Source organism: Medicago sativa, chromosome 7 (genome assembly GCF_051527215.1).
Source record: "Medicago sativa cultivar Bolivia chromosome 7, Bolivia_mono, whole genome shotgun sequence".
Lineage (NCBI taxonomy): Eukaryota > Viridiplantae > Streptophyta > Magnoliopsida > Fabales > Fabaceae > Medicago > Medicago sativa.
In genome coordinates, this window is record NC_140755.1 from 27779616 (window position 1) to 27807204 (window position 27589).

Genomic DNA, 27589 nt, shown 5'->3' on the forward strand with positions numbered 1-27589 from the left:
AATAATCATGCGATTTTAAATAATAAATATCCAAAAGGTTTAGACGTCACGTCGTCATTTGTTTCAAGACATACAAATATTCAGTTTAAAAAAAACTACGCAGCGGAAAATTTCAACAATCAGCATAAAAATCTCAGAGACATACAATCATCCTCAGGTACATCTAGTAACCATCTCAAAGGCCATAACAAGGCTCAACACATAAGAAATATCTCAACAGTCATATAAAAATCTCAACATAAACCAACGACAAAAGTAAGACTCGATATCCTAATCAGAGCCCGACACTACTAAACTCCAAAGCAGATAAAGGAGGAAGCTTCCGCTATCCTCAAGCAACTCACCAAGCCAGCTAAGCAACTAATCCTGAACACCGTCTACCCATTCATAAGAATAAGGCAGGCGGTCAACAAAACGACCACTGGGGGTTAGACAACATTCAAATCAAATTAAGCGCAATTAAATGAAAATAAACAACATAACTAATTTCAGATGATCAATGAAATCAAATCATATTATTCACAAGGATTCATCGTCATTTATTCAACATTAATCATACAAATGTGCTATATCATAACAAGTGTACTTTCACACCTTCATATATCACCAAATTTCACTAAGTATGCAATCACCAAAATTTCTTCAATGTACATATTTCACCAAGGTTCACCAAGCACATATCAAACATAGCACATTTAAACCTTAATGAATATATGTAATGCGCCTAGACACGACTTTATATGAATGTGGTACCGAATCATCGTCAAGGTCGTCACCTCAAAACATCGCCTCTTGATACGAAATTGTATCATAAACATCGCCTCTAAACATCGCCTCTAAACACTTATGAATGCATGAATATATGACACCACAATGCATACGTTCATACAATAGTTCACCAACATGAACACCGACACCTTTCATACATGCAAACACCATCAGTATCATCACCAAATTGCATGTAAGATTTCACCTTTCATTACAAATCACCAACACCAAAATCATCATCAATAACATTCATCTCAAAGAAGCAACAAGGTTCCAAATTCACATTTCACATATAACGGACATCTAACAACATCATGATATTCATCACATTAAACCCCCCAAACAACATTGATTCATTCTTATTCTATCATATCATCATGGATAAAAGGTCATTTACAAGTTATTGAATCATAAAACTCAAGTTTAGCATAATTCGTCTATTTTGACATTCTCACATCAACAAATGGTTTGCATTCCAAAACTAATCATATAGATCAATATCAATTATTAATCTTAATAATGGTATCTCTTTTTAAACCATGGAGTTCCATTCAAAGACAAAAGGTCACGACATTTAATTTGAAACATTCAGAAACATGAAAGTATATATACAACCTCTAGCCCTTAAACACTCTATGATCAAAAATAAAATAAAAACACTATTAGGGACTTAATTTATTTGATCATAGTTGTATATCTTTCTTGAAACCTATTGCACCTACTTTAAAAAAATTAACATGGCAGCAAGGACAATTAAAAAAAAAAAACGAAAGGTATGCCAAAAAGAAAAATAGCATCAATGTGCCACACCAAATTTCTAGTAAAATAACAGTGTTGTAGCAGCACTCACAGAGCTTGCAATTGGTTTGTACCACATATAATACACGTATAGAATTAATGGCAACCATATAAGCATGACCCAAAAGTTAATTTTATACTAGAAAGCCATAAGCCAAAAGCATACATTAACACAAAATTGGAACAGCTCATATTTTAAACTCAGTGGGTTCACAGCCAACACGAAAGCACAACATAGAAGCACAGTTATAAAATTAAGATCACCCTTTGGATTCACTAAAGACTAAAGGAAAAGAATTATGGTTTAGCCGAAGCCATAACTTAATTTGGCATGCACAGTTTAGATAAAATTTCTACTCTGACTCAGTCTCATAGTCTCCAAATTCAAGAAGAAAAATAAACAAAATAATTTGTGATGGCACTTACACTAAATGGAACAGCTTGCTCCTTCTTTCCAAGAAATCAACACGCCATACCCATGTGTAATTAATTAGTAACCACACCTTGTTTTATTTTACTAAAAGAAATACTTTTCTATACATAGAAATCAACTACCAAGTAAAGGATGAGAATGAGTCCTATAGCTAGCAAACAAAGCAAACAATTATCCAACACAGAAGGCACATCAGTAGTAGTGTATTGTAACTTCAATAAACACGCACCACTTCAGCTCATGACAGCACAAAATTGGTTAGTTAAAATTATGATTTTCAACATTTTAAGCTAAAATCACAAAAACAACTTATTATGAACCAAGAGCATGGATATGAACATGTTAATTCACCAATTCCACAAAAATTAGTATACACATAGTTACCCACTAATTAGTAGCACGAATTTTACCAAACAAAATCATCAATTCATCAATTCAACAATTAATCATAAGCTAAGAAAAGTGATTATGAGAATAAGTATCTAACCCCCTTACCTCAAAGCTTTACCAACACTAGCTATGACTTCACTCTCCCCTTAGCTCTTGAATTTCACCTCTCCTAAGCTCTTGGTCTTCTTTCCTCTAAGCTCTTCTCTTGCTCCCACTTTCTCTCTCTACCTCTCTCTATGTTTGTGACAATTTGGAATAATGAGAAATGACCTAATTTTTCTCTTAAGGGATATCCTTATATACACCACATGTTGGGCTATATTAGGTTAGAGCTTAATGGGCCTCTAAAACTCATGTCACTAAATTCTCAAAAAGTTACTACACTTACTTAAACCGTTAAAACACCGGATAATTAATATCTCTAATTTATTACTTATTTCTATCTTAGTAAAAATAACTATTCTCACAAAAGAAAATAACCTTCTTAAAAAAAAACTAATTTACCCCCGCTCACCAAATGACCAAAATACCCCTAAGTCTAAAATGACTAAAATACCCTTCTTAAGCCAGAATCTAATAATCCCGAATAAAATACACACAAGTACAAGTAATCACACACAAACACACATAAAAACAAATAAAATAAATCTGACGAAAATCGGGCTGTTACATAAAGCTTCAAGTACTAACCTTCCAGGACCCATAGGACAATGGGTACCTAAATCTAAAAATGTCAATGATGCAGGTATGTCTAAGAGCAGTGCCAAAGCAAAGATCATGGTACCGAGACAGCTGTTGCTCAAGACACATGACAGGAGAGAAGTCCATGTTTCTCAGCCTAACAATGAAAGAGGGAGGAAATGTGAAATTTGGAGGCAACCAGTCTGGCAAGATCATAGGTACAGGAACTATTGGTAATTCCTCTACCTCAATTATTAATGTATGGTTGGTAGATGGTCTTGAACATAACCTTTTGAGCATTAGTCAATTTTGTGATAATGGTTATGATGTGCTTTTTGAGAAAACCAACTGTACTGTAATCAACAAGGAAGACGAATCCATTGTGTTCAAGGGAAAAAGAGTTGATAATGTCTACAAAATCAATTTTTCTGAACTGGCTGACCAGAAGGTGATTTGCCATCTGTCAGTGAATGATAAGAATTGGATATGGCTCAGAAGGTTGGGACATGCTAACTAGCAGACATTGACTATCATTCAAATGCACTCTGTGGTGCATGCCAGAGAGGGAAAATTGTGAAATCATCTTTTAAAACCAAAGACATTGTTTCAACCTCCAGACCCTTAGAATTACTCCATATTGATTTATTTGGACCTGTAAGTACTGCATCCTTATATGGAAGAAAATAGGGACTAGTCATTGTTGATGATTACAGCAGATGGACTTGGGTAAAATTCCTAAAGAGTAAAGATGTTGCTTGTGATGTATTCAGTAGTTTCTGCACACAAATTCAATCTGAAAAAGAATCAAAGATTTTGAAAATTAGAAGTGATCATGGTGGAGAATTTGAAAATGAGCCATTTGAAGCTTTTTGTGAAAAACATGGAATTGCCCATGAATTCTCTTCTCCTAGAACTCCACAACAAAATGGGGTTGTAGAAAGAAAGAATAGAACTTTACAAGAAATGGCCAGAACAATGATCCATGAAAACAATTTACCAAAACATTTTTGGGCAGAAGCAGTGAATACAGCATGTTATGTCCAGAACAGGATCTATATCAGACCTATTTTGGAGAAAACGGCATATGAACTCTTTAAAGGAAGGAAACCCAATATCTCTTACTTTCATCAATTTGGATGTACATGTTACATTCTGAATAACAAGCTCTACCTAAAGAAATTTGATGCCAAGGCTCAAAGAGGAATCTTTTTAGGTTACTCTGAAAGGTCAAAGGCATACAGAGTGTATAATTCAGAAGCACTTTGTGTTGAAGAATCTATGCACGTTAAGTTTGATGACAAAGAGCTTGAAGATAAAACTTCAAAGCAAGATGAAAGTTTTGCAGAGATACAGGTTCCTGAAGATACTCCAGAACCTGATCAAATAGCTGAATCTGAAGAAAGTCCAGAAGCTGAACCCACATCAGAAGCACAAGATGAAACTGCTTCTGATGAAGCACAAGACGACTCACATCAGGGAGATCCTCCCAGAAACACATTCAAGCACAAGTCTTCATATCCTGAGGAGTTAATCATTGGGAACAAAAACAGTCCAAGAAGAACAAGATCATATTTTAGACAAGGAGAGTCTATGTTTGGACTGATATCAATGATTGAACCTACAACAGTTGATGAAGCACTTTCAGATGATGGATGGATCATAGCTATGCAAGAAGAGTTGAATCAATTTCAAAGAAATGATGTGTGGGATCTGGTACCCAAACCTCAGCACAAGAACATTATTGGAACAAAATGGGTATTCAAAAACAAGTTGAATGAGCAAGGAGAAGTAACAAGAAACAAAGCAAGGCTTGTTGCACAAGGTTACTGTCAACAAGAAGGGATTGACTATACTGAAACATTTGCTCCAGTTGCAAGATTGGAAGCAATCAGGTTACTTCTTTCCTATGCAGTTAATCATGGCATAATATTATATCAAATGGATGTCAAGAGTGCATTTCTTAATGGTGTCATAGAAGAAGAAGTGTATGTCAAGCAACCTCCTGGTTTTGAGGATATTAAATATCCTGATCATGTTTTTAAACTAAAGAAATCACTATATGGCTTGAAACAAGCTCCCAGAGCTTGGTATGATAAACTAAGTAATTTCTTAATCAGAAATGATTTTAAAAGAGGTCAGGTTGACACAACACTCTTTGGAAGGACCCTTGGGAAAGATATTCTTGTTGTGCAAATATATGTTGATGATATAATATTTGGTTCTACTAATGCATCTCTTTGCAAGGAATTTTCTAAGTTAATGCAGGATGAATTTGAAATGAGCATGATGGGAGAGCTGAAGTTCTTCCTTGGCATTCAAATCAATCAATGCAAAGATGGAGTCTATGTTCATCAATCAAAGTATACAAAGGAGCTTCTGAAGAAGTTCAAGCTTGAAGATTGTAAAGTGATGAACACTCCAATGCATCCTACGTGCACCTTAAGCAAAGAAGATGAAGGAGCTAAAGTAGATCAGAAGTTGTACAGAGGTATGATTGGTTCTTTGTTATACCTCACTACATCTAGGCCAGATATTTTATTCAGTGTATGTTTCTGTGCAAGGTTCCAATCAGATCCTAGAGAATCTCATATGATTGCGGTCAAGAGAATCTTCAGGTATTTGAAAGGAACAACTAATCTTGGACTCCTTTATAGGAAATCCTTAGCTTATAAGCTAATTGGATTCTGTGATGCTGATTATGCTGGTGATAGGATTGAAAGAAAGTTAACCAGTGGCAATTGTCAATTTCTGGGTGATAATCTTATATCCTGGGCTAGCAAAAGACAAACAACTATTGCTATGTCTACAACAGAAGCATAATACATTTCAGCTGCAAGTTGTTGTACACAACTACTTTGGATGAAACATCAGTTGGAAGACTATCAGATAATTGCTAACAGTATTCCCATTTATTGTGATAATACTGCTTCTATTTGTTTGTCTAAAAATCCAATTTTGCATTAAAGAGCTAAGCATATTGAAATCAAACACCATTTTATCAGAGATTATGTTCAAAAAGGAATTTTAGATACACAATTCATTGATACTGAGAATCAATGGGCTGATATATTTACTAAGCCTTTAACTGTTGAAAGATTTGATTTTATAAAGAAAAATTTGAACATGCACTTTGTGTCTGATTAAATGCTTGCTTGCTCCTGAATAGGATTTTAGGTTCTGAAGTTAGTTCAGAAGATGTGGTCCATCAGAAGCTCTTTATTGAGGTTTTGAGGAAAACATGCTTCTGATGATGACGTCAGAATCTGAAGTTTAGAAGCTGGATTTTATGCTCCTGAATAGTTGAGATAGTGAAACGTTGTGAGTTACTTTATTTGGTAACTCCTGGCCCACTAACTTGGCAGTTACTCTGAGAAATTCTGACGTGGCTTATCTGTATTGGTGTATAACTTAAAAGGGCAATGATGATTTAATAGCTTTGAAAAGTACTTTCACGCGCCCCTAATGTCATTAATGTTATGTTTGTTTGTCTCTTTTTAATTGCAATCGTTTTACTTTTAACACTTTGTCAATTCACACACTACTCACTCACAACAAACACTTTTCTTTTAAACCTCTTGCGAAGTAAGCGCATCTCTCAAAAACCTTAGAACCCTAAATCTTCTTCATCATCTTCAATCTTCATCAATGGCGTCATCAAGCTCAAACCAAAGCGTTCCAGAATTCAATGCACAAGAGGCCCCTGCCTATAGTATCAAAGGAAGAACCATGAGTCTAGAAGAATGGGATTTATTTGTTCAAATAGAAAATCTGATGGATTTTGCATCACTAGCATTCCATGATTGTTGGATCAGAAGTTACTACGAAGAACAAGGTCTTATGCCATACTTCAGTATGTTGAATGAACCAACATACGAAACCATGGTTAGGCATTTCTGGGTGAGAGGATCGGTTTACGACAAAGCTGCATCAATAGCTAAAGAAAGGGAAAAGGTGTTACTTTATCCGAGTCTGAAAGGAAAGACCAGAGAAGAAATGGGTCTTGAACCATTTACTTGCACAGAAATCAGGTCAAGCATCTGTGGTATTCCAGTTGTCATTGCAGAATGGCAGATAGCTTCTATACTTGGAGTAGAAGCTTCTGGGAAATATTCAGGGATTGAAATTTCATGTTCTGAAGAACGCCTCTTGAAAGAAAAGGTAAACATGGCTATGTACAACTCCACACAGGAAGGAAAGTATGCTGACTTAAGCATTGAGAAGAAGTTGCTTCTGAAGATCCAAAATGAAAATTTTCTCCCAAAAGGTGCAGGTGATAAACCAACATTGGCACATAATGTTCTTCTTCAGCACTTCATAAAGGGAGATAAGGTGAATGTGCCCAAATACATGTTCAAACACTTGATTGATAGTCTGAGAAAGAGTCAGTTGCAGAAGAGACCCTGGGTGCCTTATGGAAGGCTCTTATCAGAAATTTTCTATCAAGGAGGGATTTTTGACAAACTCAACAGTATTGAAGCCTACACAGATAAGCTGCTTGACACTAAGACTGGAAAGTTCATTAATGCTCATACACTCAAGCAGATGAAGCTGATCAAGTCTGTCACCAAGCTTGATACTGACTTGAAGGAATCCACAGCTAAATCTGATCTTATGAAAGATTTTCCATCCATCTGCAAGAAGGATCCTCTTGATGTACAGATGTACTTCATCAAGGATCACTTTGAGGCAACTAACAAAGTCATCAGGTTGGAGGATGTACCTGAGGAAATGTATGGTGGTGCTCTGCCAGTTGCTAGAGGAAGAAAATCTAAGAGGAAGATGACTGCAGAAGAATACTTAGAAGCTGAAAAACCCTCAAAGAAAGCAAAAGCTACTTCTGACAAGCTCAAGATTAGTGGATCTGCAAAACCATCAATTGAAGAAGTTGCTACTTCTTTGGTTGCTCCTGATCAACCAACTATACCAAAGAAGAAGAGGAAGCCAGCAGTAAGGAGGATCAAGGATTTTCCTCATGTTATTAAGGAAGCAGGAACTGCTACTGCTGCATCTGGTGCTGTTGAAGCTGCTGAAAAAGTTTTGGAGATTGCTTTTGAACTACAAGAGACTGTGATGTCAGAAGCTTCACAACTTCTGATGGGTCCCGTTACTGCAAAAGTGGATCAGAAGAGAACAGCTGAGTGTTCAGAAGCTTCTACAACAGGTAATGTCTCTTCTCACACAGAACCTGTAGTACATGAGATATCCAGCAACTCTTCTTCCACCTCTTTAGAAACCACATCAACATCTTCTGACTCTGATGATGATAAACCTCTAGGTCATCGTTATCCAAAACTATTACAAAGACATCCAACATCAACCAAAACCCACACAAAGCCCTCTCAGACTAGCTCCTATGAGCCTGTTGGTCATATAATTGATCAAAAGTTAGAAGAATATTCTGAGAGAGGAAACCAATACATTGATAGAATTCTCCGCCATCACCCTCAACCTCTAAACATCCAACCCCTCAACATGATTGTACCTGATAATGTTGAGTCAAACTCACAAACAACCTCTGAAATGGCTCCTGAAGCGTCTGCTTCTGAAAAAGTCGTTTCAGAAAGCCCCTAACAACAACAACCAGAACCACAAAAGACTCCATCACCACAACAACAACAACCTGAACCACAAAAGACCCCTTCTCCACCACATCAATCACCATTTGTTCCTGAACCTGTTCCTGAACCATTCATTCCTGAATCTGTTCCTGAACACACTGTTCTTGAACAAACTGTTCCTACATCTGAACCAGTGGCTACTGAACAACATGTTCCTGAGCCAACCCAATCATCCACCATTCCTTTATCGGTTGAAATTGTCAAGATCACCGATTACAATGATGCATCTGATATGGATTTTGATTCTGAGGATGATCAAGATGATCATTCCTCTGATATGATCATTGACAATGATTCTAACCAACCCTCAACCAGCCAACCTCTAACTACAAATGGCCAACCAACAAAAAACCTAGCCATTGTACCCATGGCCCCTCCAAAACCTTCTAAACAACCTTCACCACCCACCATTTTCCTGGACTCTCATATTTTACAAGGTGTGTGGGAAGAAATAACTTCTGAGGTAATCAAGCTGATAGAAGGAAGAAGTGACTTGGGTCATAAGATCAGCTATCAGAAGTAGTGGAGGAGAATAAAGGAAAGAGTAGTCAATCTCATTTCAGCTCTGCATGATTCCTGCATAGAAGCTCAAGAGCAAGCTAAGCAGAAGCTGGAAGAATGGCTGAGTGGTATGGAAACAAATTCTGATGATGTAGAAATCGTTGGAACTTGGGTGAAGAATCCTCTAAGCATCAAAGGAAGAGAACCTGAAGATTTTCTTCCCAATTACATTCACCCAAAGGATCTGGACTTATCATTCCTTTCCAAGATTGACCTGAGCAAAGCAGCACCTGATCTGTCTCTAGTTCAGAAGAACAAGGTGTTTTAGGAAAGGAATAGAGAATTGGAAAGAGAGCTACAAGAGCAGAAACTGAAGATAATCAAGTTCGAAGCTGATATGGAACAAGCAAGAATCAGGGAAGAGCAATACAAGTCAGAAATGAATCAGAAATATGTAGAAACACAAGAGATTTTGAGGAAGATTTTAGAGAAACAAAACAAGCCAAACCTTTAGTTGCACACCTATAGCTTGTTTTTGTGTCTTTATGCTTCTGAAATATTTTGCTTTATTTCTGCTTCTCTCTTAGTTTTCGCTTCTGATTATCTTATGCTTCTGAACTCTGTTTTGTGCTTATGAACTCTTGTCGCTTCTGAGTACTACTATTTGTTTATATCTTGTGTATACTTAGTTTTTGCTCTGATATTTTTGATTAGTTTTTATGCTCTGATTATTTTTAGATGGTTTATATGTTTATATATTGCTCTGAACCTTTATCTTATGTTTTTCTCATCTCTTCTTTTTGTTTATTTCTTTTTGATTAATGACAAAAGGGGGAGTATATGTGATAGTATTTAAAGGCTCTGAGCCCCATTAATAATATTTGAAAATTTTGAAAATCTTCTATCTTTTTACCAAAATGAGGGAGTATCAAATTTCAAATAAAAATTAATGGAACCATTCTTCTTATCTTTAATCTACTTCTTTCCATTTTATTTAAGCTCTGATATTATTATTGTGCTAAAATAAATTTAATTAACCTGGATAGAACTTAGGGGGAGCTTACAAACCTCACCTTAAAGACTATCAGACTCAGGGGGAGTTAGAGCTTACAAACCTCAGACTCTGAGCTTACAAACCTCAGAACCCCAAAGTCAACTTGTTAATTAGATTAACAACAATTAATCACTTTTTAAATACTATTGTTTGTCATCATCAAAAAGGGGGAGATTGTTGGAACAAAATGTGTTTAACAATGAACCTTAATGAGTTTTGATGATAACAACGTATTAAAAATTGTAAATTGGAGTAGCTAATATTTGTTCAAGTGTACAGGACCATAGTTAAATTTTTACATCATTTATTGGTACTGAATGAGCAAATAAAGAGCAAAAGAAATCAACAAAATTGAAGCTTAGACGCTCCTGAAGGCAATATGCTCCTGAAGACATAAAGCGCTCCCGAAGTCAAGATGCTCCTGAAGAGAGAAAAGCGCTCCTGAAGTCAAGTGCTCCTGAAGACTAGTGCTTCTGAAGACTAAAGGTCCTGAAGCGCCACGTCATCATCAGAAGCAACATTATCAGAAGCTGCCTCATCAGAAGCCATTTCACCAGAAGCTGAAGATCAACTGGATTTACCAAATTCAAGGATTCAAGAGTTGTTTCATGGATCGAAATTCATCAAAGGACTGCAGAAGACTAGTGGATTCTAGCAACGGTCATTTCAAAGGTGTTTGAAGGCATTTGCTTGCAATATGAACGAAAGCGTTGACATTGTACCCTGTACGAACTGTACAATCACCTTCTCCACTACTATGTTTTGTGTCCACGCTACAAGACAAGAAAACAGCTCCAGAATACGGTTTCTCCTGCAAAGATGTTCCTTTGGATTAGGAATGGATTTCAAATTGGTTCTTCATAGGACAACAACCAAATCAGGCAAAAGATCATTGGTGAAAGATCAAGCTTCAACAACGACTCTTTTGATGTGCTGGCAATTTCACAACGTCTCTTTCACACCTCTATATAAAGGAGTTAAGACTTAGAGTTTGGCATACGACTCAACTACAATTTACAAGCGTCAAAACTCTGCTGAAATTGTTTTGCATTCAAAGTTACTTAGAATTTCTGTTTTCAAGTTCTTATCTTAGAAATTCTTAAGTTATTGAGTCTGTATCTGATTTGTTTTGTGAGCACCTCTGATTGTATATCAAGTGTTCAATCTCAAACATTATTCTTTGTAATCTTGTTTGGTTAGAAGTCTCTTGCAGTTGTGCTTGAGCATAGAAGTCTCTTGATTGTGTTCTTGAGCATAGTAAGACTCTTGCGAAGTGTGCTTGAGCAAAGGAAGTCTCTTGATGTGTGTTTGAGCAATTGTAATCAGATATTACATTCTAGTGAAATCTCCTTGGAAGTGCAAGGGGGACTGGACTACTTCCGGATTGTGGAAGGAATCAGTATAATTGCTTTGTGTCTTTCTTCTTCTCTCTCTCTGTTTTATTCCGCTACGTTCAGATTCTGTTTATCACTTCAGAAGCTGTTTCACTTAGCTTCTGATCAGTGTGTTCAGTTTTTAGGAGAAACGAAGAATTTTTCAAAACACAATTCAACCCCCCTTCTTGTGTTTTTCTCACCTTCAGATTCAAGAGTTAAAGATGTGTGAGAAATGTTGATCAACGAATGGTTATAGACATTAAAGCTGATTACAACGCATTTAAATTTTTCGATAGTGGGTGGGTAAATAAAGGCCAAATACTAATAAACCTTATTATAGAACATTTTTTAATGAAATCAATTGCTCAAGTTAGATGCATATGTATGTATTTTGGTTCTTAATTTAGATCTTTTATAAATAAATTAAGGAAAATGTTAACAAGTGCACTCAAGGCATTTGTTAAGAAGCTTAAAGAAGAAGTTTTGTCTTGAGATTGATGCATTCAAAACTTTGAAACTTGAAAAAGTAATATTTTTTTACATAAAACTTACCAATTATTTCTATTTTAGAATCTTTAACAAGTGCGCTAAGGGCACTTGTTAACAAGACCCATAAATTAATATATAGGTAGCGGTGCCAGTGTCCTATGTTTTTTACATTAGTGGTTTTGACGTGTCTGTGTCAGTGTTGTGTCAGGTATCCGTGTTCGAGTCCTTGCTTCATAGCATATGATCCTAAAATTATTTACTGATCATAAATGTATTTTAGGTTATAACATCATGTACTTTATTAATACTTATCGGGAATTTTTCAATCAAGAAAAAAATGCTTACAAGGAATTAGAAACGTTTTCAAGCATAACTCCTTACCCCTATTGTCTTCATCTTGCCCATGCAAAATATTGTAAATAATCAAACCCTATCATTGTGCAAAATATACTTCTTTAAACACAATGTATAATAATATTTACCATACGAGAAATTTCAAACTCAATCCCCGACAGGTTTTTCAGTTTCAATGCAAACCAATATACTATGGAGCATCATATTATTTGCATTGCATTACAATTGGAATATATTTATGTATTTTTGACTAATTTGCAACTGTTGCTATTGCAGATTTGGTGCTGGAGCTGTAGCAACTTATGCTGTATGAAAGTGTAAATAAATTAAGCCTCTATAAGAGACTTCTCAAGAGTAGTATTTCATAGTGTGATCGTGTTATGCATGTACTTTTGAGTGTAAGCTGATAATGCATTCAATAGTAGGGTATTTATTTTGGTAGGATATTTATTTAATTTAACGTCGTTTATATTTTATTTATTTTCTGTTCGCTATTAATTTTTATTAAGAATTTAGTTTATTTCTGTAGTAGCGCAACCCTAGATTAGATACTTAGTTGTGACAACGGAGATTGTTTTTAAGTGTTTTTTTAGGGTGAATTTTTAATAGTCTTTTTAGGGTGAATTTTTTGTTCCTATTTAACTATCTTTTGATATTTTAAGGGTACGATTTGTCAATTATACTCTTCGTCAATTATTCTTATCTTATTCAATAAAACTAATTAATGCTATCTATTTGGAAAACAAAAGTTTGTTTTTTTTATACAAAGTTTGTTTCTTGTTATCTTCAAATTTAAACAAAATTTTGTTAGAAACAATGGTTACAAAGAAGAGTTAAAATTCTATAAATAAGATAAGCAACATTGGTTGAAGTCATAGTTGAAGTCTTAACTATGATTAAATGAGTTGGAAGAAAGTTAATTTTTTCTTAGCTTTTGATTAATGTGAAGTTGGAATAATTTTTAGATTGACTTAAAATAATTAAAAAGATGTGTACAATATTTAAAAAATTGACAATTGTTTATTATGATAGAGAGTGCATAAAAATATAGGAATTTGTTGGAGAATATGATAATAACCGATAATTGTTTGTTACGAGAGAAAGATAACATATTAAATTTATTGGAAAGATAAAATGTGTGCAAAAAAGTAGGAATTTATTGGTGGATTAAAATGAGGGTATAATAGGAAGAAAATGTGCAAAAGTACACATCGCTAATTTGGTGTTAATTTACTAAAAAGAACTTAAAAAGGAACATAGGGAATAATTAATAAAACTTATTTTAAACTGCAAAAGTTACTTAAATTTAAATAAGGTTGCACGGTTGAACTACCCTACTGAGTGCAGAATTAGGGTTTTTGATTTAGATGATTAACGTTGATTAAGGAATCATTAATTAAACAAGTGGATAACCTCACACAAAGCTTCTCACAAAAACTATTGCAGGACCAACCTAAATTGAGCACTACATTGTCCAAAGAAGGGAATAATTAAACGACTGAGATTCTAACATTTACTTCTTAGGGAGTTAAAAAAGGTGGTAATTAAAAAAGCCAATGGAATTGAAGAATTTCGGGTTGGTGTGCGGATTAGGCAAGTGTACCAAATCATTTACCAAGTAATAAAGCGATGAGTAGAGTATCGTATCCACAGGAATTGTCGTTTCGCCTAAACAATTCAGCTTACTTATTTTTAGTTTGACGATGAAATAAAAGAAGGGTTAGAGATTTGCAATTTTTATCTGTTTACAACAGATCAAAGCAGCGGTTTGGATCGAATCCTCCCTATTTATATTCTTGGATATTAAATAACAGGAATGTCGCGTTCATTTATCTTAGGTAGACTATACAAGTGATGAGGTCGTTGGGACGTTACTAACCTAATCGGTCGTCAAGCTGCACCTACTGGTCACACAATGATCCTTACGTGTGCGGTCTATACTTCTCAGTTGACTAGGTCTACCCCTCCAATGTTTGGTTACACATGTTGGTCACATAGTGCTCCTTACGTGTGGGGTCTTACCACCTCAAAGGTAATTGAAAGCATAGAGTTTATATTGGCTTTCCAAGATTCCCCAAGGAAATGAAGGCCAAGGTTCATGTAGGTCAACCCATCTATGAATTTAAGGACACTCATAGCACACTCTCTCTCGCACTTAGTAGTACTAAAAACGGGCAGCCCTACCTTACCAAGAGTTTAAGATAATGGTTCTACTAGGCTACGACTTATTTCCTTCAAGCAGACACTTGTTTCCTTAATTATTAACTAGTTACCTCCAAAGTTAGCAGATTTTACTCAATATTAGCAATATCACCTCCTAAGTACCTACTACTAGGGTCAACTCGTTTTCAGTATCTTTCGCTAGTTATAACTAATTACTCCTAAACAAATAGATATTAGTATCAATATATAAATATCAAGATATTAGAATCAAGGTAGTAATATCAATATTAGGCCTTGTGACACACTTAAGTGTCTAATCTAGGGTTGCGCTACTACATAAATAAATTAAATTCCTAAAAAAACATAATAGCGAACAAAATATAAATAAAATATAAACAACATTAAATTAAATAAATATCCAACAAAAATAAACAGAGGTTCGTCTTAGAACTCTAACCTAAAAATAATTAGTTATACATGGTAACTAAAAACAAATTACAAAATATAAAAACATACTCTATAAAATCAAGGAGAAGAGAGAAACTCCTCTGAAGCTCTAGAATTGCCTTCCTCTTGAACTGCCACAGTTCTGAATGAGAAATTCTCAATGAGGAAGGATGATATTTATAGTGAGAGATTTTAACTGGGTTTTGGCTAAGAATGTGGGCTTTACCCACAAAAAAGGAAGAATAGACGCTTGCGCCCCGCGCACTTTAGATGCTCGGGGCTTATGCACCATGCTCTAGGCGCATGGTATGATTTTTCCATGCTCTAGGCACATGGTATGTGCTCTAGGAGCATGGCGCTGCCTTTCGGGCCCAGTTTCTTTGATTTTCCGTCGTTTTAGGTCTTTGTCTTCAAATAACTTGCCTCAGAACTTGGGAACATAATTCCTCGCACTGTAAAGTCTCCTGAGGCCTCTTGACTCTTCCATCTTGGCATTCACAAAGACTTCACAAATCTTTGGATATTCTTGATTTTCCGATTTACATGATTTTTTCGTGAATTACTTCAAAACCCCCCTAAAATTGCCAAGTACTTACTACTAGGGTCAACTCACTTTCGGTATCTTTCGCTAGCTATAACTAATTACTTCCTAGACAGATAAATATTAATAGCAAGATATAAGCATCAGGATATGAATATCAATATTAGGCCCTATCATAACCTAAGTATCTAATCTAGGGTTGCGCTACTACAAAAATAAACTAAATTCCTAACAAAACTTAATACAGAACAAAAAATAAATAAAATATAAATGACATTAAATTAAATAAATATCTAACAAAAATAAATAGAGGTTCATCTTAGAACTCTAACCTAAAAAGAATTAGTTACACATGGTAACTAAAAACAAATTACTAAAGATAAAAACATACCCTAGAAAATCAAGGAGAAAATAGAAATTCCTCCGAAGCTCTAGAATTGCCTTCCTCTTGAACTGCCATAGTTCTTAACGAGAAATTTTGAATGAGGAAGGATGATATTTATAGTGAGAGTTTCTAACTGGTTTGGGCTAAAAATGTGGGTTTTACCCATAAAAAGTAGGAAAAGACTCTTGCACCCCAAGCAATTTGGATGCTCGGAGCGCATGCACCATGCTTGAGGCACATATGAGTGTAGCAAGAACCATGCCCTAGGCGCATGGATATGTCCTAGGCGCATGGCCATGCCCTAGGCACATTGCTTGCAAAAACCATTCCCTAGGCGCATGGTGTATGCTCTAGAGAGAACAAGAGAATGAAGAATCCTGCCTTAAAGCTCTAATGTTTGACCATTGCCTCCAACCGTCAAGTGTTTCTAAATGAAAAATAATGAGAGCAAGGGTCTGTATTGATAGAAAATGATTGGGTAGGGTTTAGGAGAAGAAAAATGGGCTTTTTGCACAGATCCGACTTGAAAACCAAGCTGCAAGAAAACTATGCCCGCAGCCGAGCGCTATCCACACCGAAAGGGTGTTAGCCATGCCTAGGGCAGTAGCCTTAATGCCTCAGGCGTAGTCATGCCCAGCTAGGTGTGAGTCACGCCCAGGACAACCCTTGATGTGCAAATTCTTGTGTTTTTCTCCCGCTTTCGATCGTTCTTCCGTCTGGAAACTCCTAGGAACTTGAAATTTGTACATATCCTTAATCCTTCAAGTGATGTCTTGATTTGTCAATTTTCATGATTTCTCACTACAAAACACTCAAAATAACCTATGGAGCTGCATGATCTTGGATAAAAGTGAAATACAACGACTCAAGTGAAAACAATACAATATATTCCTCAAACCATTAACAACTCCTCTAGCTTTCAACTTATTTGTCCTCAAATTCAAAGAAAAGTACTAAAAATACTAAAAACGAGCCAAAAATGTCATATGATGCTCTATCATCAAAATCTAAACTCTAAAACCCGTAGAAACTCCGGTAGAAGGTTGCAACTGACAGCTGGAGAGAAATAAAACCAAACCTCTAATAGAGTAAGACCCTACACGTACGTACTCATACGATCAACATGTGCAACTTGACAGCTGGTAGGTAGTAAAACCCCAGGAACTCATCACTTAAATAGAAAACACTAAAAGTTGAATAATATTTGACTGTTAAGTAATTCCAACAAATGAATAGGGGGGATTAAAAGAATCCTATCCGCCACTAACATTATGCAATCAAAACAGGTAAATCTTGCTCTGTTGCAAATAGATCAAATTGCAAAACCCCTTTACCCTTTATTTATTTATTTATTTATTTTTATTGTTTTATTTATTTTTATTATTCCCAAATAAGTAATAAGTATTACCTAGTTGGAACGAGAATCCATATGGATACAATACTCTACTTACACTTTATTACTTGGTAAATAATTTGGTACATTTTTCTAAATCTGACAATCACCATCCAAAATGCAATAAAGGAATGACGGTTCAAGTTAAGTTTTCCATGTTATTTGGGAATGGTACTAAAATATAGTCATTTCGATGCAAGATGTTGTTGATGGACTACAAAAGTATATTCACAATTCTTTGCAATAAAGATATGTATAGAATTGGCTCTCATATTTCAATCTTTGGTGTTTAGGTTGTGTTTTATTTTACCTTAATTCAATCTATCTATGTTTCTTGTAAATTACAAATTTTATGGATATGTCTAATGGGTTTTATTCTGTTACATACTCGAGTATGTGTTTGTGTCTATTCAGTATTCACAAGCGGAAAAATAATATTCTATACACATTTGATGTTATTAGGTAACATTGCTTTCTACTAAGAAGGGTGTCCAAATGCCTATTAGTGGTGAAATATATAATAATAGTATGACTAATTGAGACATATATCATAATTATCTCTTTGCTAACATGATTAATAATACTCCCTCCGTTTCAAAATACATGTCCAATTTTTGCAATGTGCACTATTCACTTGACTTACTTTGATCATACTTTTTAACTAATGTATTAATATTAATATTAGCATGCAAGATGTTGTTTGATTTGTCTGGACAGATATTTTCAAAATATTAAATTTTTATAATTTTTTACTTTAGATAATTAAAGATATTAACGGTCAAAATTGTGCATTGACATATGTGAAGTGGTTGACTTGGACATGTATTTTGAAACAGAGGGAGTAATATTTACTTGGGAGATGACTGTGTTTTTATAATATTTTGGGTTTAATGCACTTTAGATTCCCACATTTTAATTAACCCGGAATTTTGATCCCCCTAATTCTAAACCACTAATTTAGTCCCTTAATTTTGATAGTTTGTCGCTGTCATTAATTATGTGGCAGTGACGTGGTAGTGTGTGTTGGTTAATTAAGTTTCCATATCATTACTAGGCATTTCCATGTTATTTACTATTAATTGAATTACATAATAAAATCTAATTAAGTTAAAAAAAAAGATTCAGAGGAGATAGTTCGTTCGACGTCGTTCCATTAGAAATATGAAACCAAACCCTCACTAAGATTCAGATTGAGATTTTGCCCCAATTTAAGTACACATCCTAAATCCAATTTTGCAGAAAATCAAATTTAGAAACTCATCATGACTCAAGTAGGATGTCCACACATTTGCTATAAGATTAGATACTTGATATTTGGAATTATAAATGTATAAGCTCTTTTTGTTGGAATAAGCACAGTGTTAGAGGTAGTATAGATTAAAACAAATCGAATGTAATACAATAAATACATATTTTTCTGTATTTTTTCCTAACTAATTATTTGTCAAAGATTGAACAAGATCACACGTAATTATCCTTTGATAATTAATCATAATTGTTAGGTTTGTAGACTTATGTTGGCTGCATTTTGTTAAAACAAGAGTTTTAGCAAGATGTCGGACAAGATGTCTTCACATTTTGGTACGACATCATAGCGTGTCTTGTTCCACTTTCTTGGAGCTTGTTTTTAACCGTGAGTTTCTTGAAGATTCTCTGAAGATTTGTTTCACGCGAAGAGTTGACCAAGAAGTGTGTTGTTTCTAGAAGCAGAGATATGCGATTTGTACTTAGCGTGTTTCTTAAGTATGTTGTTGCAACATTTAAGGAAACATCAGATCTGCTTCAGAATATTTGTGCTGAAATATCGTGATTCAGCTGGATGAGTAGCCCGATTTACGCATCAAGCCTATTCTGCAATCAGGCTATATAAAGGAAGACTCAGGACCTATTTTGACACTGAAGCTACAATTCACAAAAGAGTCAATTAGGGTTTTTAGTATGTCTTTGTTATTTGTGAGCCACTCCCGTATCTCTTTGATATTAGAGCTGGACTATTTAGTTGAGTTTTAAACTTTGATTCACTAATAAGCTTGTAAGCACGAGTGGATTCTTTTGTCAAGGAGTGTGTCTCCATTACTGTCTTTACTGTTGAGTCCATCACTGGGATTGTGATTAAGAGGAAGTGAGTAGGGGATCTCATATTTAGGAGAGTCTTAGATACGGGTTGTGATTAAGTGAGAAGCGAGTAGACTGGAGATAGTTTTTATGCATGCTTCAAATTAATACTGCTATAGTGAATTTCCTTCCTGGCATGGTAGCCCCAAATGTAGGTGACGTTGCACCAAACTGGGTTCACAAACAACTTGTGCCTTTTACCTTATGTCTTTATTATTAAAAGCTATTGTTAGTTATTTGTGTTGACACGATGTCTGAACATCTCTCTTGACATCTCTCTAGTCTTGACGTCGTGTTCAACATCTTTACAGTGTGTCAGAATTTTAATAACAGAAGCAACCACAATGAAAGTTTTATTTTATATTCAATTTGTATCATTTGAAAGAAACCAATATTTTTTTTCCTCATACCCTTCAACCCAATGGAATTGAGAACATATTTCATTGCATATGTTCATTGGACGTGGAATTTGAAAACCAGAGGTTATGAACAATTTTCTAAATCGAAAACAAAGAAGTGAGGTTCCTAACGAATTTTGAATTTTGAATTTGAAGTATGAACGAATTCTGATTTTAATTTCGAATTGTCAAACGAGGAAGAGAGGATCTGAATCGAAAATGAGAAAGGAAGAGAAGTAGATTTAAGAAAATTAGGGATTTTAGATTTAGGGTTCATGTACCATATTGAAGCGAGGATCTGAATCTTTATTCTTTTAATTGTTGAACAATCAAATCTCAGCCATAAATAAAGAATTGGATCAACCGGATAATATCGATAGAAGAACTCTTACTAATAGCAAAGAGAGTCTTTCTCTATGAATCAGAATTGTATTTCCACTTTTCAATTTAATGAGAATAATTTCCATTCACATATTTCTGTTCTTCTTTATATGAATTTTACCTTTCTTAACATGGTATCATTCGCTGCGTAAACGATCTAAGTTTTGCTTCCATTATTTGTCATGCCGCCTCGTCTGGCTCCTGTTCCTCCAATTGATCCTTCCATGGATCAAACCAGTCCCTTCTTCGTGCATCCCAGCGACGGTCCTTCTTCCGTCACGGTTACTCCAGTGCTTTCCGGCTCCAATTATCATACATGGGCTCGATCTATGCGTAGAGCTCTTGGTGCAAAGATGAAGTTCGATTTTCTTGATGGTTCGATTGTTATGCCTGCAGATCCTTTTGATCCTTCACTCCGTGCCTGGAACCGTTGCAACATGTTGATTCTTTCTTGGATCATGAATTCGGTTAATGAATACATTAGTCAATCCATTGTTTTCATGGAAAACGCTGCTGATGTTTTGCTTGATCTGAAGAAGCGGTTTTGACAAGGAGATTTGGTTCATGTATCTGAATTACAACAAGAAATCTATGCTCTCAAGTAAGATTCATGATCGGTAACTGAATTTTACTCCGAACTTAAAATTCTTTGGGAAGAATTAGAGATTTACATGCCTATTCATGTTTGCACTTGTCGTAATCGTTGTTCTTGTGATGTGATGCGTACTGCTAGGAAAAATCATCATCTTTTACAGGCAATTCGGTTTCTTACTGGATTAAATGATAATTTCGCTGTAGTTAAATCTCAGATTTTGCCTCTTGATCTATTACCTACTATGAACAAAAAAAATTCAATGGTTCTGCAACATGAACGTCAGAGTTCTCCTATTTTATGTGATGAATCTAAGGTCCTGGTTAATGCTTCTGATGCTAGAAAATTTGCATCCAAATCAAACAAGTTTGGTCCTTCGTCCTATGGTTTAGAACCATGGGTCTGCACATTTTGCAACCGTAATAATCATACTGTTGACACGTGTTACCGTAAGCATGGACTCCCTCCTCATTCGCAACGCACCAATTCTTCTTAAGTTAACAGTGCTGCCCATGAAGGGAGTGAGTTTGGTAATGATTCACCTGCAACACTAGACAAAGGAACACCTCCTTCTCCGACTCATGATCAGTATACTAAATTGATTGCTTTAATTTAGAATTCTAGTATTGCTCAGCCTTCAGCTTCTGCTAATTTGAACCAGGTTTGCTCGTCCTAAACAGTTGGTCATCCATCAACTGATAGGAATGGTATAGTCTCTGTTTATTCTTCTTTTTGTAATAACATCACATTCGGCTCATGTATCATAGATTCAGGAGCTAGTCATCACGTATGTGCCTCACTGCACTGGTTTCACTCTTATAGTGAAATCCCTCCAATGACCATAAAATTACCTAATGATCATCAAATTATCACAAAATATGCAGGCACAATAAATTTTTCAACTGATCTCACCATTAAAAATGTTTTATATGTTCCAAATTTTCATATAAATTTGATTTCTATTACAAATTTGTGTTCTGATTCAAATTGTTTAGTGTCATTCACTGACCAAAAATGTCTCATACATGAACAGAAAGCCTTGAGGATGATTGGTTCAGCTGAAATGATGGATGGATTATACTCTCTAGTCTTGCCAAATAAAGAAGCAGTTTCTGCCTCAAGACTGTCTACTCAAACCATCAATTATATAAATTATGTTAGTTTACCAGATAATGCATTATGGCATTTTAGGTTAGGACATTTGTCCAATTCTAGGATGTTGAATTTGCAATCTCAATTTCCTTTTGTTATTAGTGATCATAAAGCAGTATGTGACATCTGTCACTTTGCCAAGCACGGAAAATCTACTTTTACTCATAGTTCTAATAAAGCTTTAAAGCCTTATGATTTGATACATTTTGATTTTTTGACTGCTGTTGATGATTATAGTAGATATACTTGGATCATTTTAATGAAACATAAAGGTGAAGCCAGACAAAATGTAATAAATTTCATCAAAGAAATTGAAGTACAACATAATCATCATATGTTAAAATAATGAGAACAGACAATGGCCCTGAGTTTATTATGCCCTCTTTCTATCAATCAAAAGGAATTTTGCATCAAACTAGTTGTGTGGAATCTCCCCAACAAAATGGAAGGGTAGAGAGAAAACATCAACATATTTTGAATGTAGGAAGAGCATTATTAATTCAATTAAATTTACCAAAAAATTTATGGTCATATGCTGTTTCTCATGTGTGTTCATTATAAATAGAGTACCTAGTCTTGTACTTCAAAATCAGTCTCCATATTTTTTGTTAAAAGGCACATTGCCTGACTTGCATAGTTTAAAAGTTTTTGGATCTTTAGTTTTTACTTCCACTTTATTGTCACATAGGACTAAACTTACTCCTAGAGCAAGAAAATGTATTTTTTTAGGCTATATTAAAAGGCACATTGCCTGACTTGCATACTTTAAAATTTTTTGGATCTTTAGTTTTTGCTTCCACTTTATTGTCACATAGGACTAAACTTACTCCTAGAGCAAGAAAATGTATTTTTTTAGGCTATAAAGCTGGAGTAAAAGGTGCAGTACTGCTTGACATTAATAACAAAGAGATTTTAGTGTCTAGAAATATTAGCCACCATGAACATATTCTTCCTTACAAACAAAACTCACAAACTGTTGCATGGAATTACCATCCAGTAGTACCCCAATTTTGTCCGGCCTTTTCAAAAAAAATAAAAATAAATGACAATAGATTTTAGCTTGTTTTTTTTCTCTTTGTTAATTTTCTCATAAAAAAAATAAAATAAAAAAAGATAAGCTAAACGGTTTCATTCATAGATTCATTAATTAAGTACAAATGTGTTCAATCCATTTACGCTTTTTTTACATCAATAAATAACAATACAAAAAAATATAAAATACAAAAAAACATAAAATAATGAAAAGTAGGCAAAACAGAGCACACAGTGAAGCCCTTCAACCTTTCATCTCTGCATACAGTGCTACACTAGGTAAATACATTGAAAAACTCTTCTTCCCCATCCCTATAGGCATAGCTTGCGGTGGTTAAGTTCAAAAGATGTCAGGACCAATTGAAATGGATGGCAAATGTGAAAGCCAAAGTCATATACGGTGCATCCAAACTTGACAATTAGGAACCAAACATTTAATGCTTAGAGCTTCAAATCCCTCTATAAATAGAGGATAAACTTCAGCAATTACAGACAATCTTCATTAACAGAGAGTGTTGAGAGAAAAAAAATTGGCTTCAAAACAAAAAATAGAGTTTGAAACTAAAACAGAGTGAGTGATAATCAAAGTAAAGAATAGAGAGTTCTCGTTCTTGGCTATTTGGTCTTCAAGAGGTAAATTCTTATTCCTGTATCTATCTTTTTGTGCTGATTGTTTTGTCTAGTGCTAATGTTTCTTTACCCATGGTGAATGAAATATGTGATGATAAACTACTAATGAGTGATAATAAACAATAATAATAACAAGAGCAATAAAAAATGAAAGAAACCGTAAAAGAGGAGGAAACCTCCCGTCACCGTCGCCGTCGCTCGTGGTGAAGGCTCGGACGAAATCACCGTCAACAGCCCTCTTTTATTCTCCAGTTCCGGATCGCGGTTGTTATTTTCTTCTTTTTCTCAGCTGTTCTCTCCCTTGACCATTCAGCGGTTTGTTCCTTCTGTACTATCATTATACGTGCAGCTGTGAAATGTGATGAAACTCCTGGTTTTCTTGTTTTTGTTTGCTAATTTTATGATTTATTGCTTGTTATTATCACATATATCATAGATTCAGTTGGGCTGGTTCTCATATTTTAAAATTAGACTTAGGCTTTGTTTGCGAGTTTGGAGGGGAAGGGATGGGAAGGCTTGGAAAAGAAGGAATGAGCAAGTGGAAGAAATAGAGGAAAATGGGAGGGGAGGGCTTTGGGGGGTTAACTTTTCTTCATAATACTAAACCCTCCTCATTTGGGGAACTAAAAAATTGCATTGGAGGAGGGTTTTGGGGGGTTTTGGAGGGTTTATATGAATTCTTCAAATTTAATCTATGTTGTTATCTTATTTTAAAAATTAAAAATATAGTAATCATATGCATTAATTTATCATTCTCTAAAAAACTACTCTTTTAAAATTTTTGAAAGATTTCTCCATTTTCCCTCATATTTTCCACCCCTCAAAGCCTTCCCTTCCCCTCCCCTCCAAACTCGCAAACAAAGCCTAAGTAATTTGAAAAGCTAATCTAATATTTCACTATTGAGACCCATGTTTAACAGCTTTTTTTTATTTTATTTTATATAAGTAGCATTTTGTTTCATCTTTTGATCTTTGTATTATTTTAATAAATATTTAGTAAAAAATCTATAATAAAAAATCTAAAAGTAACTGTTGCGTCAAATCCACTTTTGATTCGATCACTATTTAGATTTCAAAATCGGTGACTACGTCGAATCCTCTTTTGATTTGGTCATTGCGCAAAAAAAAACATTTAAAAACATTACGAGTTTAATCGATCGAAAAAGGGAAAACTTGGGTAGACACCCGACGCTTCCCCGAATGCGGAACGCGGGATCTCCATCCCGATCAAGTTCAAAGTATTCATCTTTCGATTAAATTCTTAATAAAACAAAAATAATAAAACATTTTTTTATGCGAGTGAAAAAGGATAAATTGGGTAGACACCTGACGCTTCCCCGAATATTCGGAAACGAGGTAGACACTTCGCTTTCGGTCGGATATTCGTCCTCCATTTAAAATCAATCTCAACCCACCAAGCTTTATCTTTTCACGCCCATGTGCGGTTAATTTTTTCTCTCAAAACGGATACCATCGCCCAGGTGCGAGTCCGTCTTTTTTAAAAAAGCAAACTTTTTCGCCCAAGCGCGCGACCAAACCATAAATAAAATCAATCAACACACAAACACTTTCTACCCCACAACTACGTAGCTTTGAATTCTCCATCGCACCAGGAGATATGTAGGAGCAAGATCAAACTCTTGTCAAGCACAATAATAAAAAACCTTTTTTTTCCTCTATATTTCAAAATTGCATTTTCATTTCAATTTTTATTTGCATTTAATAATAAGGAGAAATTAATATTTTAAGTTAACAATATTTTGTACAACTAATTAGAGGTAACCGTTTCTTTTAACGGATATTGTACGGTGCTAATACCTTCCCTACGCATAATCGACTCCCAAACCTAGAATTTGGTTCGGAAGACCATTTTTTGTTTTTAAAGGGTTTTTCCGACATTTTCCCTATTTTAATAAACATTGGTGGCGACTTCATTGACTTTCGAGTAGCCTATTTTAGGCCGCTTCACATCCTATCACCATTAACATTGATCATACATCACAAGTTGAAGCACAAAACATCAATAATTCACCTCAAAATTCTGAAACTATTGTGCATACACCACTCACATCTCAAAATAACTCTGACACGTCTGCACCTATATATATACCACTCTTTTCTCAAAACAGGCCTATTAGACAAAGAAAAACTCCACCACATTTGGCAGACTACGTTTGTGACAATCTTTCTGTCAGCACAGCAGAACCAGTCAACTCAGGTAATCTTTATCCTCTAAATTCTTTTCATTCACTCGAACACTTGTCTCCTTCATACAACGCATTTAGTATGTCTTACACACACTGCATTGAGCCTCAAACCTATCAAGAAGCTAGTAAGTCTGAATGTTGGGTACTTGCTATGAAAGATGAATTAGAAGCCCTTGAAAGAAATGGCACGTGGAGTATTGTTGATTTGCCTCAGAATATGAAGCCCATAGGCAGTAAATGGGTATATAAAATAAAGCAAAAGTCTGATGGATCCATTGAAAGGTACAAGGCCAGATTGGTTGCAATTCCAGAAGGTGTCACACGCACAAAACCAAATCAACTTTGTAAATTGATGAAAAGCTTGTATGGTTTAAAGCAAGCAAATAGGAAGTGGTATGAAAAATTGACAGCACTATTGATTCAAGAAGGATATCAACAATCAACTGCTGATTATTCATTATTCACTCTTCACAAAGATAATGAATTCACAGTGCTCTTGATTTATGTTGATGATATCATACTCGCAGGTACATCTCTCACTGAAATTACTAGAATTAAAGCTATTCTGGACATTAATTTTTGCATCAAGAACTTAGGAGAGTTGAAGTACTTTCTTGGATTAGAAGTAGCATATTCTAAGTCAGGTATCATCATATCACAAAGGAAATATTGTCTGGATATATTGAGAGATTCAGGACTACTTGGTGCAAAGCCTGCTTCCACACCACTTGATACTTCAATTAAGTTGCATAATAACTTAGGAAAGCCTTATGAAGATATTTCATCTTATAGAAGACTAATTGGAAAGCTTCTGTATCTAAATACCACATGCCCTGATATTACATTTGCAACGCAACAATTAAGTCAGTTCCTTCACTCACCTACTGTGACACACTATCATGCAACTTGTAGAGTCATAAGGTACCTCAAAAACAATCCAGGTCAAGGTATCTTCTTTGATAGGCAATCAGAACTACAAGTACTTGGATATTCTGATGTTGATTGGGCAGGATGTCTAGACACAAGGCGCTCAGTATCTGGTTATTGTTTCTTTCTAGGAAAGTCATTGATTTCATAGAGAGAAATGAAGCGAAAAACAATTTCCAGATCCTCTTCTAAAGAAGAATATAGGGCTCTCTCTTCTACCACATGTGAGCTGCAATGGTTGCTCTATTTACTTGCAGATTTGAAGGTTAATTGCAGTAAGCTTCCGGTTATCTACTGTGACAACCAGAGTGCTCTTCATATAGCATCTAATCCGGTTTTCCATGAGAGGACAAAACACCTAGAAATAGATTGTCACTTTGTGTGTGAAAAGGTTCAAAAGGGAATCTTAAAACTCATACCTATCTCATCTTCAGAACAGCTAGCTGATTTCCTTACAAAGGCACTTTCAACTCCAAAGTTTCACAGTTTTATTTCCAAGCTTTCCATGCTCAACATATACCATGCTTCAGCTTGTGGGAGGATGTTGAACAAACAAATCTCAGCCATAAATAAAGAATTGGATCAAACGGATAATATCGATAGAAGAACTCTTACTGATAGCAAAGAGAGTCAATCTGTTCAGAATTAACAGCTGGAAGATTTTGTTACTATTGTTTTTATTTTTACATTAGTAGGGAGATATTCTAGGGATTTGATACGAACAACAATTAGTATTTGCACGCTCCATCTTTCTCTATAAATCA

The 27589-nt window shown here is 35.1% G+C and overlaps 1 long non-coding RNA gene and 1 pseudogene across 1 annotated transcript; one reads left to right on the plus strand and one right to left on the minus strand.

Annotated features, from left to right (window-relative positions):
• Positions 1 to 5: 5 nt before the first annotated feature.
• On the minus strand, positions 6 to 2887 carry LOC146905319 (uncharacterized). The gene is made up of 2 exons (XR_015019801.1): positions 2495 to 2887; positions 6 to 377 (listed from the first exon to the last, which is right to left on the minus strand). It is a non-coding gene; the product is annotated as an uncharacterized LOC146905319 (long non-coding RNA).
• Positions 2888 to 20467: 17580 nt separating this feature from the next.
• LOC146905320 (uncharacterized) lies at positions 20468 to 27474 on the plus strand (annotated as a pseudogene).
• Positions 27475 to 27589: the final 115 nt, after the last annotated feature.